A 14,942-nucleotide genomic window follows, 5' to 3' on the forward strand; every position below is an offset into this window, starting at 1 on the left:
ATTAACATTTAAACACTTTCAAAATCCCATGTGTATGGGGGGGTGGAATATCAAAAGAATACAGTATATTGATGGTCCCTGAAAATACAGATGCAGAAAATAAGTGTGCTATTCTATTGCTAACCATCTTTTGTTGGAACTTTTACTAACAAAACATTATCTTTGCATCAGATTACTAGGTTTGGGTAGTAGGTTTTTACAACTCTCTTCCCATTTTTCAAGGGACACTGTATGTGTAATTTTGCCCCAGAGTAAATGTTTATGGGTGAATGATTAAATCCTTGGACAGAGAACTTTTTATTGGAAACTATGAAACAGTAGAAGCTATCATAGCATCTCCATATATGTAATGTCTTGTGATGTGTGGGTACACGGGTATTTCCTTAGTGTCCAGAATGACTAGCTATTATGCCCAAAATAGCCTTTGTACTTTACTCATTTTTTTTTGTCTCAACAGTGACACTGAGTCTTTGCAGTCAAAATTTCCTAGCCAGTCATGCAACCAGGAACATCTCAACTGTGTTCACACTGCCAAAGACAGCCTGTACCAGAAAGGCTTTTCAGCTTAGCTTCTTCTCACAACTTCTGAACAACAACTTCCTAAAGGAACTTTTAGGTAGATGTTTTGGTCATTACTGAGCCCACAGTAATCAGCCGACCTGCCCTTTCCTGGAAAGCCGACTGGGGAGGGGCTATCTGATTGCCATTAGGGGTTAAGGGGGAGAACTCCACAAGACCAGATTTTTCATTACTTTCCCAGGTGGGCTGCCCAAACCTCTCCCTCCATCCAAAACAAGCAACCTACCAAACACCAAAGCGACACCTCCTGCTTCTCCATGATGCTCTGGCCAAAAGTGATGTTTTGGACCATTTTTTCAGCCGGTGGGGCTTGCTTCCCCCACTTGCAAGGTTGGGAAGGCTGCTGGTGAGGCTTCGGCAGAGACACGGGGCATGGCTCTTGAAAGCTGTTGATTTCCTTTGGGGAGCCAGGGAGGAAGCCAGCATGGGCTCTGTGAGTGGCTGGGGCAGGGAGCCAGGAGCCAGGCAGGCAGCACCGTGCCCACCCAAATTGAGAAGGTGCATCCAGGCAGAGCAAAGGGCGACCAGAGCTGCTGACAAAATCAACTTTGTGCCTTTCTTTTGGTGACAGCAGATATGTAGGAATTAGCCAGTGAAAGGCCAGTGCTGTCTGGCTTTGCTGGAGGGAGCTCTCGCCCCAATCAATACAGCCTCTGAACAAGAAAAGAGGGGTTTGCTAATGATTAGACTTTCCACAAACATTATTTATTTGCCTTGAAACAAAACACATTCCATTCCAAATCCCAAATGGCTTACATTTTTTTGGTAAAGAAAATAACAATAAAACCTGAAATGGGCATTATTCCTATTTGGAAGTGAGTGGTTCTAGAAGTCACCTTTCAAACAAAGGAAACACTGACTTGTTATACAGAATTAACTGGAAAGAGTTACTGATAGTCCAGGCAGCCGTTCAGGGGTGCGAGTGGGTGAGGGGGCTGTTTAAATATAGAAACAGCCATACCTATGCTGACTTCTAAAATTAAAAAGAAAAATGAGCACAAACAAAAATTTACAGTGTCAGTGAAATTAATTCACTGGAAAGTGAGGACAATCCACGCTCATAAAAAGCAGAAAATAACTTCGCGCAGTTGACAGTTTTATTATAGGAACACAGGAAAATGGTGACAGAAAATGATATTTTGATGCCGATTGTTTTATTTGTGCCTCTTTCTCCATGTTTTCTTTTAACAGGTCTGAGCTTTTAATACACCCTGACTGTCAAGTAATAAGCAAATGGAATGGTGTGAATTAATTATCTCTTTCATTTAAATGTACATTTTAATTAAGTTTATTGCTGGGAGAACTGACATCTTCAAGAGTTCTTTACATTTAAGAGATGTTAAAATAACAGAATCACTGAAGCTTAAAGAACATCAAGTAGGAATGGCATTTGTTTTCCTTAACTGACTGCGAGACATGAAAGACCCGTTGGCTTTTAAAAGGCCTAGAAAAGAAAGAAATTAAAATAATTAGAGAACTCGACTAATTGAAAATATAATTTTGTTAAGCCCTGAATCTGTAATTAAAAACAAAAAAGCAAAGTGGTAGCTATAATTAAAAGTGTATTCCCCAAGGGGAATTACAGTTTTCTATACCTAAAAGAAGAAAACCTTTAAAGACGAGTTAATGGAAGGCTTGGTTTATTGTCATGGAGGGTGGAAGGAGACTTGGTCACTGATTTTTATGTTATTTTTATCTAGTTTTAAATAGAACCCTGTAAATATTTTTCACACTTACAGCTAACCTGTTAACATGGAGGTATTTGCTGGCTTTACAAAAGATGGAAAAGATTGACTTTTCCTCTGGCACAGCTTCATCGGTAGTAAAACCAAAACAAAACCAAAAGAGAAAGAAAGAAAAGCCTGTTATTTCACCAGCTTGGGTTTGGTAAGTGCCTGTTGTGTATCACAGCAGAGAGAGGGAAAAGGTCAAAGTTTAAATTGAGCTGGCTGCTTTGCACGGTCTCTGAATTCTGCACGCAGGGCTTGATCTGTCCTTTCCTTGCATGGCCCTGGCTCCTGCTGCCTTGCTTGCCACAGGAGAGGAGGGGAGAGGAGAGGAAAAGAGAGGAGAGAAGAGGAAAGAGAGGAAGAGGAAAGAAGAGCCTTGGTGAGCTGTTTTGGGTCCTGGATAAGCTGCGCTCATTGCCATAGCAGGAATTTGCCAGAGGAGAAAATGTGGTGCTGGGGGATGGGGTGGATGAAGGCAGTTTAGAAAGGAAACGAAATTGGAGGGAAATGAGTGCTTGCAAATTAAAAGTTGAGTGTCTTCAGCTGTAATAAGTAAAACACGCTTTCTCCAGTTATAGAGAAGAAACGTGCCAACACAGTGGAAAGCAGAGAAGCTATGGAAATAAGGATGAAACCTTTAAAAGGAGAGAAGGAGAAAGAAAGAGGGGCATATAATAAACCCTCCAAAGATCCCCTCTTTTTAAACTGAGAGCAAAAGGCAGTGGCAGACAGGAGTGCAGCATCTTTCCTCCATGTGCTGTGTGTTCCACTCCCAGGATCTGGGTTTCCTGAGTTCCTCATCTTGAGCCACTGGGGCCAAAGAGGTGGCAGGGGGATGGGAGGCAGCAGGGCTGTGCTACCCAACTGGTTCCTGGTCCAGGCTGTGATGTGGTCCCCCCACACTAACAGCTGTGGAGGCATGCAGGGTCCCAGCCACATGGCCAGTGGTGAATTAAAGCGGCTGCTCCTCAGGAGGGCTCTGCCCAGCCAGCACACACCTACTGCTGCCTGCTGGACCAGGCTTCTCACAAAAGCCATTTGCAGGCACAGCAATTCAGTTGACTGGCAGGTGGATAACCTGTATACAGAGCTGGTCCCATTCAGTAACCAGGACTCTGCCCACCCCACAGTGAGGAAGCCAAAGTCTTTCCCTAGTGTTTCCTGATCTTGACTAGGCTAGAGTTTGGATGGCAGGAGGTGGGCCTAAGCCCCATCACAGTAAGGAAGGACTAAGCCTAACTCCTCCAGCATGGGTAAATTATTTAACTTCCACTATGTTAACCATAACAGGGTGGCATATTGGCACCATGGCTTAGTAACCAGCCTCCTGGAGAAAAGATGAGGCCTTTAGGTGAAGTGAAGCCCTTGTGTTTCTGGGGAAAGCATCCTCCCCAGGGTTATGGACTGCTATGCCAGGGAGGCACCTGCATCCTCAGAACAGAGACAGCAGCAAGCACTATAGTCAAGACATCTACTGTGTCACACTCTAGAGTCAAGGGCTCAGAAATGAAGCACTGCATCATGCAGCTCTCAGGTGCTTTCATTTTGGGTCTAGGCTCATGTATGCAATTTTGAAAAGGCCTTTGAAGTAGGCTCACTCCTGGTTTGATCAGCATATTTTCAAACAAACCTTTGCACTTTGTATCCATGGTGAAAAATGATTAAAATCACGCGAGTTAGTTGTGGTTATGCACAGGACTGACCATGATTACTGAAAGTGAACATGACCTAAGGCAGCTAGAAGCTGGCCCTGCAACTAAAACTTTATTTTCCCATTTCATCAGTTGCTGTTTATTTTGCTGATAAAGATGTCTTGGTATCAGCAGAAAGAGTGAAACTCTTGTTTCTGTTTTTGTAAGGCAAATACCTGCTTCAGCTGAGCTATGGAGAAGCAAAGTAGCTGTTTATAACCCCTTGATGGCACAGACAATGTCTTCTGTGTCCACCATTCTTTCAGCACAAAAATTAAACGGGTTAACTTAATAAATAGGTTGTGTGGGAGGGCTTTAGTAATCTGTATTTGTGGTGAGGTGCAATTGGAGACTCAGTGTCTTAGATGTAGGTTGGAGTCAAGCAGAGATGAAGGCTCTGGTTCTTCACTCCTCCTCCTGAGCTTTGCATGTCTTGAACCGCTGCCTAGCTAGGCTTGGGACCTCAGGCCTGTTTTCTTGTCTGAAACTAATTCTGCAAGTGGAGACATCTTCAGATCACATTGCAAGTGTTATTATGTATATACATTAATTAAATTAGATTTTCATTACTTGTCATGTAGCTGGTTTGTACAGATAAGCAGTGGACTTGTACCTGTCCCCTTTAACATCATCATGCGTTAGCATTTGGGTTTGTAATAGCTCAAATGGCTCCTCTTTTAGCAAAAACAATGGCAATTGTAATATTTTTAGCTTGAGGGGACCCCCAAATGAAATTTTGTGACAGAATAGCTTCTGCATATGCACATACACAAACATAAAGCAATGGAAGGCAATGACTAGTCATTCACCTCAGCAGGACCTGCTCTTCACAGGGGAAACTGAAAGACTGAATTTCAATTGCAGTAATTCCCTTTGCTACAGAGGGAAAGAGAAAAGAAGATGTGGGCTTGTAGGGCTCCATTAGAAACCTGCAGTATTGTACCTTGGACATCTATGAACTGGAGTCTCACACTTCTTTCTTTAATAATTTTTAAATCCAACTTAGTGAGCTTAATCTAGACCTGAAATTAAATCAAATTAATCCACAAAGTTTCAGTACTGTGTCTAAGGAGTTAAGACCTCTTGCTTTTTTGGGTTTTTTTTTTCAAATGCTTTACATAGATCTGCATCAAGGTTTCCACCTTGGACAGGCAAGCAGCTGATGTGCAGGGAGAGGCTGTTTCAAATGCGAAGTCACTCAGCAAGGCACTGGCAGCACCTGAGACCAGAATCTCAGCCCTCTTGAAGCCTGGGCATGTGAGTGTAGCAAATAAAATACCCCCAGTCCTCAGCTTCTGGCACACATTGCTATGCTGAAGCGTATTTACCCTGCATGTTTGCCAGTACGAATGCACAACAGTCTTGTGTCTTTATTGAGACTATCTTTTATTTGTAACTCTGCTGCAGTCTTCTTGCATGATGCATTTAACGTTTTCCTGCACCATTTTCCTTATCTACCAAGTGAAATAACACCCACCTCTGAGGACTGCAGGAGGCTAAATTCATTAGCGATGGCAGGGTGCTCCAAGATGTGTGGGTGATAAGCCCCATGTAAGTCCAAAGTGTGTTTAAAATTGAATAAATGTTTGATTCCATCTCCAGCTGTTTGCTGGGGCTTCTCTAACTCATGGAAGAAATTGCTATAGAGGCTTGAAAAGCTGCTGCATGCGGCCCTTGCTTTTTTTACCACTCTCTTTTCTCACAGTTACGCCTTTTCCTTAAGCAGCTTTCCTCTGGCAAAACTGAGCTTTCTTTTCCACTTCTCTACACATGAAGAGTGCATTTAATTTGCTTGCATTTGAGTTTTCTGCATTTTGCTTTTAGCTTTAATGTAACAGTTTAAAATTGGATAGATTCCTTTTAATAAGCCATTAATATACGCTTGTACTTTACCACAATCCTGAAGCGGTTACAAAAGACATTTCAAGATCAGTGAACATCCAGAAAGATTCAACAGTTTCATGCATTTTTCTGAAAAATGGTGCCCTGATGTTCACGTTATTTTCCACAATGTTAGCTTAAAAATAAATAAATTTAAAAAAATACTCTTTTAAGAGGAGAAAGTAAAAAAGTCACAACATTTATAGGGCATGGGCTTTCCTTTTATTTTTGGAAAAGCACTTTCCAGCAGAGCTCAATCTATTTGTAATTACTCAACACTACAGAATCTCTCCTTGGGCAGAAGATTAGATAATAAAGTGTCTACCACAAGCACCAATCTTTAAAAGGGCCAGAAAAACAGCACCTAAGATATCAGTAAGAGCAAAAATTCTACTTGAAAGAATACACTGGTGTTTCTATTTACTAACTTATCAGCTTTGCTTAAATTAACTATGACTGAAGTATGCTCTACCCCTTTCCTCAATTAACTTTTCATTCATTCACAAATTCGCTGGGCCTCACCCTGGAATGAGACCCTTCATTCTTCAAAGAGCCGGGGTGACCTGCTACAGTTTCCAACTAATCAGAGAAACAAAAAAAGCCTGAGATTAAACCCCAAGGAAGCCAGGCTATCTTGGAATTCACTTGCAAGAATAAACATTGTCACTTACAACAAGCAGGTCTGCAGATATTTAACAAACCCCAGGGTGCTCTATACAGTGAAGATTTCCACATTTGATTGCCATCTTCTCCAGCAGAGTTTTCTTAGGTCTTTATCTAATCAAGAAGTTAGCTGGTGTGTTAGACAAAAGAAACTTTCAGCACATTTATAAGGGTTTAGACAACCCTCTATGTCCTGCCCACTGCAGTCAGCTCTGATACATAAAAATCACATTAAAATTGTAATTCAAACAAAATTGGGAATCGCAATCTATATGTGTGATGGGTCAACCGATGTATGACCTTTATTTTTTTTTATTAAGAAAAAAGGAAATGCACTTAAAGCTTGTGGTTCATGCTGCATTTTCTGAAAAAGCCTTGTAATAACTTAGCAAGAATTATCCTTTTACAGAAAATGTTGTTTCAGATGTCTTTTCACTAGTAAGAGCAGGGTTTATGCACTGACTGAATGCTTGGAGCTAAATTGATACCAGCATTGCAGATATCCTTAGAAAATAAAAATACGGCTCTGGAATCAGAAAGTTGGTAAGATTTAAGAAAAAACTCTTTCCTACGCTGGGGTGCTGTTGGTTGTGGCTTTCAGTTTATGCAGCAGACTGTTCAGTTCTGTTTAGATACTGCAGATCTGTCTGGAAGGTGCCTGTCAAAAACAGTCTGTCAAAGAAAGATCTCAAAAGAGTAAAATTATCAACAAACAGTTTTGGGTAAAGTAAACTTTATAATATAGTGTTTCATGCTGTATACCTTTGAAAGCTGTTCCTCATGTGCAGTCCTTGGATATGCAATATATGGACTGTAAATATCTTCTCATAACTACCGTGTTCATACAAGGAAAGACAATAGAGCAAGGGAGCAGGAACCTTAAACAAAATGTGCTAACCATGCATGACATATGTCATGAAGAATGAAAACAAGACAAAAGAAGTGGTCAGATCAATGGGGTTCATGCCAGAATCGTCACAACACATGTAAACTGTGTGCATCTCCAGCGATTACTTTGACTCCTTTTAATGGTAGGACATTTCTCCCTATTGCCTTTATTGTATTCTAGAGAAGCAATTGAAAATGAATTCTTAAGTAAACTGAAAGACAGAGATGGAGAAAATGGGCAAGCTTCCTTAGACAGAAAGTTCTGTGCACCCCAACCCATTCTGGGATGTTTAGACACAGATTAAAAGTCCACAGTGTGAGGAAATATGACTGCATGTGTAAGCATGCGGCAGCTTTTGTTTTAAGACTGTGCCTTTATAGGACAAAACCCTATCTATCTATCTATCTATCTATCTATCTATCTATCTATCTATCTATCTATCTATCTATCATCTTTCTGCCTACCTATCTTTCTGCCTACCTACCCACTTACCTTCCTACCAGTGCATAATATTGTTGTAGCAGTGGATAAAAATAGAAGCAATGTTCTTGCAAGTTCTTGTAGGGTGAGGTGGCATCTTCTCTTTCTTGTTTTTCTTTAAGACCAATATGGCTAAAAATTAGAAAGAGATAAGCAGTGTGATACAAAGAGTCTCCTTCAAGTCAAACGGCTGCTGGCAGTGGATTGAGCCCTCCCAGCAGCCGTTGTCTGAAGTAGGTTGCCTAAACTCTCCTGCAAGTCCTTCCGCTGGCAGAACTGGGGAGTGCTAAACAGATGGTGGGAAGTGTGAAGGAGACAGAGATGGTGGATTCTTTGGTCAGCACAATAGGATCTGAGAGCGGATGTCTGCCTACCACCTTCGCTGCACTGAGAAAATGAAAAATACATCAAGACTGGGACTGAAGCAGATTACTCACCTTCGATTTTAGCACAGCTTAGGTAAGCACAATAAAATTTTAAATGGTGGCTTGACAGTGAGCTTTGCTCCTTAAAACACAACACAAACAGGCTATGAAGAGAAAGCAAATCGCTTCTTGCACCCTCTTGCTTGCCAGAATGGCAGCATAGAGCTTGATCTCCTGTATTAATCTAACCCTGCTCCTGCTAATCTAATAGTCTATAGACTCCAGTGGTAGCATTAAAAAGCCCCAGGGGAATAATAAGGACTACTGTGCTGAGTAAGAGTTTGCACAAGCTGTGTGCTCTTTACAGTGTACGTCTACATTTGGGATGAAGATTAGCAGGCTGGATGCCTCAGTGCAAGCAGAAAACATGTTTCACACTGCACATTTTCATGGCTGACTTGCAAACTGGTTCCAAGAGTGCATTAACACAGACATATTAAAACCACTATTGTTTGAACCCCTCATCCTTTCTTGTTTAAAATTTTATGAAAGACTTAAAATTGCTGTCCTTTGATTTCAGTTAACCTCATTACTCTGTATTTCTCCATAGTGGTTGGAGAAAACAGGTTTTTATGAGCAATCCAAACTACACATGAAGAGTCTCTTAACAGATATGTAGTGCCAAGCTCTTAGATACACAGGACCACTGCAGTAAAAACAAAGGGATTGTATGGGTGGGAATAGCAACAGATTTGCAAGGAATGTGGATTCCCAAAGGAAGTGGTAACTTTCATAAAATCTTGAAAACCCATTTTCCATACCCACCACGCTCACCACCTTCTTCTTATAAACTGGGCTGCGCAGTAAAACTTGTAGTTTTCTGGCCCGCTGTGCTGTGCTATTATGGCTGGACAAGTGGGGTGAAAAACAGGCATGTGAAATTTTCACAGCGCAGCACACACCAACACAAAGCCTTGCCTTGGTTTCAAATTTCTTTACCAATCCAAAACCCAGACAAGCTTCATTGAAAGGTTTGTTAAGGTTCATGAGCCACAGGATGAGTCTGGGGGTGTGCCAAAGAAAAGAAAGGTCTGGAAGAGCAAGCAGAAACTGGGAGCAGATCTACTTTGGGCTCTGCCATGGACTGGCTGTGGGTCTTGGGCAGATCATCCTCCTTCTTGTCTCTCTCTCAGATGGCATTGCATGAACTCTGCCTCAGGAGCGCTGGGAGGATGAACAGCTGAGAAGTGGAATGTTATACTGGGATTAGAGTGGGCTATAGAGACTTCCTAGTAGAGCCATAGCAGCAAAGCTCCAGCAGAGACCCAGCTGGAGAATCCTTTTCCTTGTTTGCAGAAGTCATCCTGAGGGCAATATATGATACTTTCCTGAAGATAATTTCTTTTACTTCCGACTTACATCTCCTCCTAGATTTTGCGAGGATACCTGTGGCCACTATTCTGCTTCCTCTAAGGAGAAGGAAATAACTGTAAACTGCAGTTTATCAAGTCAGGCATTGGAAAGACAGAGCTTTGGGCTCACTGCGAAGAAGCGGGCAGAGGGGACAGCACTGATCCGATGTTAAAAGTCAGACCAGTGTGTGTTCATACATGTACATTCCTACCAGTCACGCTACAGCTCCTTAAAATTTACCATGAAGTCACAAACTGGAATTAGTCTGTTAGGAAAGTTCTGAACCTGGGTTCAAGTTTATTAGGGTCATTTAATGTTTTAGCAATTGCTTTACTGAGGATGTAAGAAAAGACACTGAGAAAGAAAGAAAAACAAAAGGCCAAACATGATATACTTTCAGGAAATACTTTCAGGAAAAAAAATGGTCAAAATACTGATGCTTCCTTTCAGGTAAAATTATGCTGCTCTGGATCACATCTCTACAATTTCATGAAAAACAGGGTGGCATAAAAAGTGTCAAGTCATCACTCCGCTCGCTTCAGAGAAAGCTTTGTTTTAAAGCTGAGTGAACATACTAATCTTTTTGCTAATCTGTGCTGTTGTTTGGAGAAATGTGACTATTTAAAGTCATGAGATTCCATGTTAAAAATATTCTGGTGTGTTACAAGTAATTATATATAATAAGGTAACTCCTTACGACTCCATATTTAATCAAGCACCTTATTTTGCTGTTTGAATTCCATGATTGCCTTTAAGAGGAGCTATGTGGTTTTTGACCATGTTATTAGAAGTGTTTAACATATCTTGTTGTTTTGTCTGTAAGCTTCACTTAAATACTGTAAGTCTGCAAAGCCCTACCCACAAATTCCTGGTGTTGACCAGGGGCAAGAGAGAGCTTTTTCATGTCTGTAAAATAATTTTATTGGGTATTAAGATTACTTGCTGCAACCACATTCATTGTGGGGTGATGAAATCAGAGGCTTTGTGACAATCCCAGTGGAGTGTAAAGATATTGATTGCACTGAGCAATTTTGGCCAAATTTCATTTTGCAGCAGCCACACCAAGTGGTGTCCAATATATTTGAATTTGAACGGGGTTTTCTGCTGCGTATGTCTAGACATACAGTCTAGAGAGGGTGGAGAAATACTGAATACAATATTTGCAGCCACGCAGTAGGAAATGAGGAGGTCTGTGTTATCTTTATTTCATATGAGATAAAGTGAGTCTTGCAAGTTAAGATTATTGAATTACAGCCAATATTGTACTGATATAGGGCTACATAACATAAAAAACTGTATTCTAAAAAGGGTGCCGAAATCAAGACTATCAGCTGCATAAAGGGCTACAAAAATATTCAGAGGGCTGGAACACCTCTGCTATGAAGACAGGCTGAGAGATCTGGGGCTGTTCAGCCAAAAGAAAAGAAGGCTCTGGGGAGACCTTAGAGCAGCCTTACAGTACCCAAAAGGGGCCTACAAGAAAGATGCGGTCAAAATTTACATCAGGGCCTGTTGCAGTAGGAAAAGTAATAACAGTTTTAAACTGAAAGAGGGTAGATTTAGACTAAAGAAGAAATTTTTTACTGTGAGGGTGGTGAGGCACGAGCACAGGTTGCCCAGAGAAGCTGTGGCTGCCCCATCCCTGGCAATGTTCAAGGCCAGGTTGAATGGGGCTTTGAGCAACCTGGTCTAGTTGACGATGTCCCTGCTCATTGCAGGGGGGTTGGACTACCTGACTTTTGAAGGTCCCTTCCAACCCAAACCATTCTGTGATTCTGTACTTTTCCAAATAAGGGGTACCTCTATCTTTTTGAGACTTTTGTGTTATTGTCAGCATGTCTACAGGGAAGAATTAATTTCAAAATGTGTGAGCAGAAGCTGGAAGGTGTACATGAAAGGACTCCTTTTCATGGGTACTAGACATGGCCTAGGCCAACGAATTCCTTCTGCCTACAATAATAAAGATCAGAGGCCATGTGCCAATCATAGTGGAATGTAAAGCTAGTCTACTGCGCTTGTCTTCCTCGCTAAAAGCTTCAGCCACCATCTCGATGTTACTGGCTCACGTTTATGCACATTCACACAGAGATCCAACACCCCCTCATTTGTCCTGCAGAAAAATAATGAACACAGATACCACTATCCCAATTTTCAGGTCTAAATACCTGGACACGAATAATCATTAAGGATATAATGTATATACAGGATAGTTTCCAGAAATGAAAGTGTTGCTATGAACAGACCCATCAGACACTTCATAGCTTCACCCTCCAACTTTACCATTCAATGGTGATTGTTTGTATCACCGCTAAATGCCTTGAAAAGCCAATGAAATCTAAATGTATTATTACGCCCAATATCTGCATAATACCAGTTAGGAGTGAATTGCTGTTTATGCCACTTTACATTTCAGAATTGTTGATATATGCTGATTAAATATGACAAACTATGTAAAACTTGTCAACTCAAATTAGGTACATTGAGTATGCTGTTTTACAGAAGTTTTTGTTTAATACATGACATCATACTTCTTTATCACTTTCTGAAAATACACATGCATTTTCCACATTCATACATTTTGTCTCACAATAAATCTGTTAGGAAGATGAGCGCTGCAGATTTATCCCCTGTGTATCAATAAGGAAACTGACACACAGGCCAGGCTCTTTGCTGTTGTAATTCTTCTTTTGAAATCTAACCAAGTCTAATGCGTAGAACAATAAATGACATTTGTTTATTTGCAGCACTGTTGTAAACAACATATTTAATGAATCAACTGGTCTACTATGATGACAAATAGTTATTGTATATTACCGGAAGTATGTGGCTGTATGTATTATATTAACATGCATATAATATGTAGTATCGGATACCTTGTATCCAATATCCTAAATGTTGTAGTCTCATCCTATCCTATCCAATCCAATCCTATCCAATAGTATTGGATACCTTGTACCCAATATCCTAAATGTTGTAGTCTCATCCTGGGAATGTACGGGTTTGAGGGTTCTTCAAGTGTCTCCTAAGGTTACCATGAAAAAGTCATACATGGAAGAGTCCTATTAATAGCTGATTACTTACAAACTAAGTAGTTACTCATTGACTGAATGTGGTTTCTTAAGAGCTGTGGAAATCTCCTAGGACTGTGACATAGCTGTGACCCCTTGAAGCCATAAACCCCTGTCCTGGGTCTTGTGTCATGGGTTCTCCGGGTGTGATAATCGCACATTAAATACGCACTTAACCTCTTGCAGTGTACATCATGAATTCACCAGCCCGCATGCTAGTCCCTGACGGAGCTCCCGAGGAAGAGAGGGGCAGGAAGGCAGGATTACAGGGCTGCTGCTGCTAATGATTGCTTTCCAAATAAGTCTGTGGTCATTGACTGGGCAAAGCTGGAAAACTTCCAGCACAGTTGTTTAGACTACTTGACTGGGTGATATATAGGCACTCCTTTGTGCAGCGCTGTTAGTGTCTTCGTACTAACGTGGAATAGCGTTCAATAAAAATACTTTTCTTGTGAGGGGGAACTCGTGTTTTATTTTAGCTGGGGGAAACACTGAAGTGTTTCAATCTGACTTACCGGTGACTGAAACTCGCCGTCGGGGTTGGGAGAGGGGGAGGCTGCGGGCCTCGGGGGCTGCTCCCGCAGGGGAGGGGGCTGTGGAGCTCCCCCACCTTCCCAGGCCCGTGTTTATGTCCCCAGGAGCCTCCCGACCAGCCGCCGGGACCTCACACCGCAGCCCCGCCGCGGGCTGCAGGCCGGGCTCACCGAGCGGCAGCCGGGGGTCACTCTGGAAACAAGGTGGCGGGGCAGGCTGAACCCAACCGCCCCCCCCCCCCCCCCACCGGGGGCAACCCCGGCGTGAGGGCGGGCAGCTCCGCACCAGAGGCAGGAGCCGGTGGGGCGCTGGGCTGGGCTGTGCCTCGCACGGTACCGAGCCCTGCGGCCGACAGCGTTTGTCTGCGCCGCCCCCGGCCGCCCTGGCCGCCTCAGTGCCTCAGCCTGGGCCCGGTCCCCCCCTAGCGGCCCCGCCGGCCGCCGCTGCCCGCCGCGGTGCTGGGAGCCCGGCGGCTCCCCGGCTGTGGCGGCTGGGCTTGAGGGGGCGAGTTCTGTGTACGAAACCTCCGGCCTAGCCCCCTAAAACCCGTTTGACCGCAGAATGGGACATGGCGCTTGCTGGTCTCGGTGACCCCGGTGTGCGTTTCTGCCCGGCTCTCGGTGAGGACAAACCAAGCCCGTGGAAACAGCAGGACCTAATGATGGAAACTGAAGAACCTGATTTGAAAACCGTGTTCCAGGTTCACTCTCCGTCACAGGTTTGAACCTGCAAGCCCTACCCACTCAGGTTCAGGGTTTGTTTAAAGAACACTGCAGTGAGGCAGAAATGACTCTGTCTCGGCCTTTGGCAGTACATACGTACCAGGAAAAGGAGATGTTCCATTTGATCCTACTATGATCTTGAGGTCCTTTCCAACCCTAACTATTCTATGATTCTATATGTGCTTGAATAAGGCATGCTGCTGACATATGGATTTCCTGTATTTTCCCTACATAAACGGAGACATAAATGCACACAAACACAAAAAACTGCTATGCTGGGTGGCTCAGTTTATCATGGAGTCATAGAATGGTTAGGGTTGGAAAGGACCTTAAGATCATTCTTGTAACTACAGCAGAAATACTAATAGGCAGCTGTAACCTTCTCTTTGCTTTAATAAACGTATCACATTTAAACAATTACATGAGCAGAGAAGCCTATAAAATACAAGATAAAATTTTTCGGGAAAAACATGTGAAAGTTGTCAATGGCATAATGAGTTCCCAACACATTCCGAAAAATTCCCAACACCTTGAGTGTAATAAAGTTGCCCCATTTCCTAATTTGCTTGTTTTTATCTCTGTCACAAAAATGCTATCTCAAAGCTGTTCTCCAAAGACTGACATAACTTGTGACAATCATTTAATCTTTTTCTTTGTAGACACCAAAAATGATTTCTAGGAAGGCCACCATGCTTTGCAAACAAGCAAATATAGTATATATATATATATATATATATATATTACAATGGAAAGAATGTTTCCCTCTCCATCAGATCTCTGCTGGAGGAGTCGAGTAAGCTGCATCAAGAGATTTGTAGAATTTGTAAAATTCTGGATTAATCTTATCTGGAGAGCACACTCAGTCTCCCCCTTCTTTCTTTGTAATTACATCTGCTTTCTCAACTTCTTTGCCTCACAGCTGCAGTG

At 42.4% G+C, this 14,942-nt stretch overlaps 1 long non-coding RNA gene across 1 annotated transcript; it reads left to right on the forward strand.

The window, feature by feature from the left end:
- Window positions 1–2,550: 2,550 nt before the first annotated feature.
- On the forward strand, window positions 2,551–13,013 carry LOC136006826 (uncharacterized). The gene is made up of 4 exons (XR_010609277.1): window positions 2,551–2,688; window positions 5,123–5,257; window positions 8,255–8,372; window positions 12,946–13,013. It is a non-coding gene; the product is annotated as an uncharacterized LOC136006826 (long non-coding RNA).
- Window positions 13,014–14,942: the final 1,929 nt, after the last annotated feature.

This window comes from Lathamus discolor, chromosome 1 (genome assembly GCF_037157495.1).
Source record: "Lathamus discolor isolate bLatDis1 chromosome 1, bLatDis1.hap1, whole genome shotgun sequence".
NCBI lineage: Eukaryota > Metazoa > Chordata > Aves > Psittaciformes > Psittacidae > Lathamus > Lathamus discolor.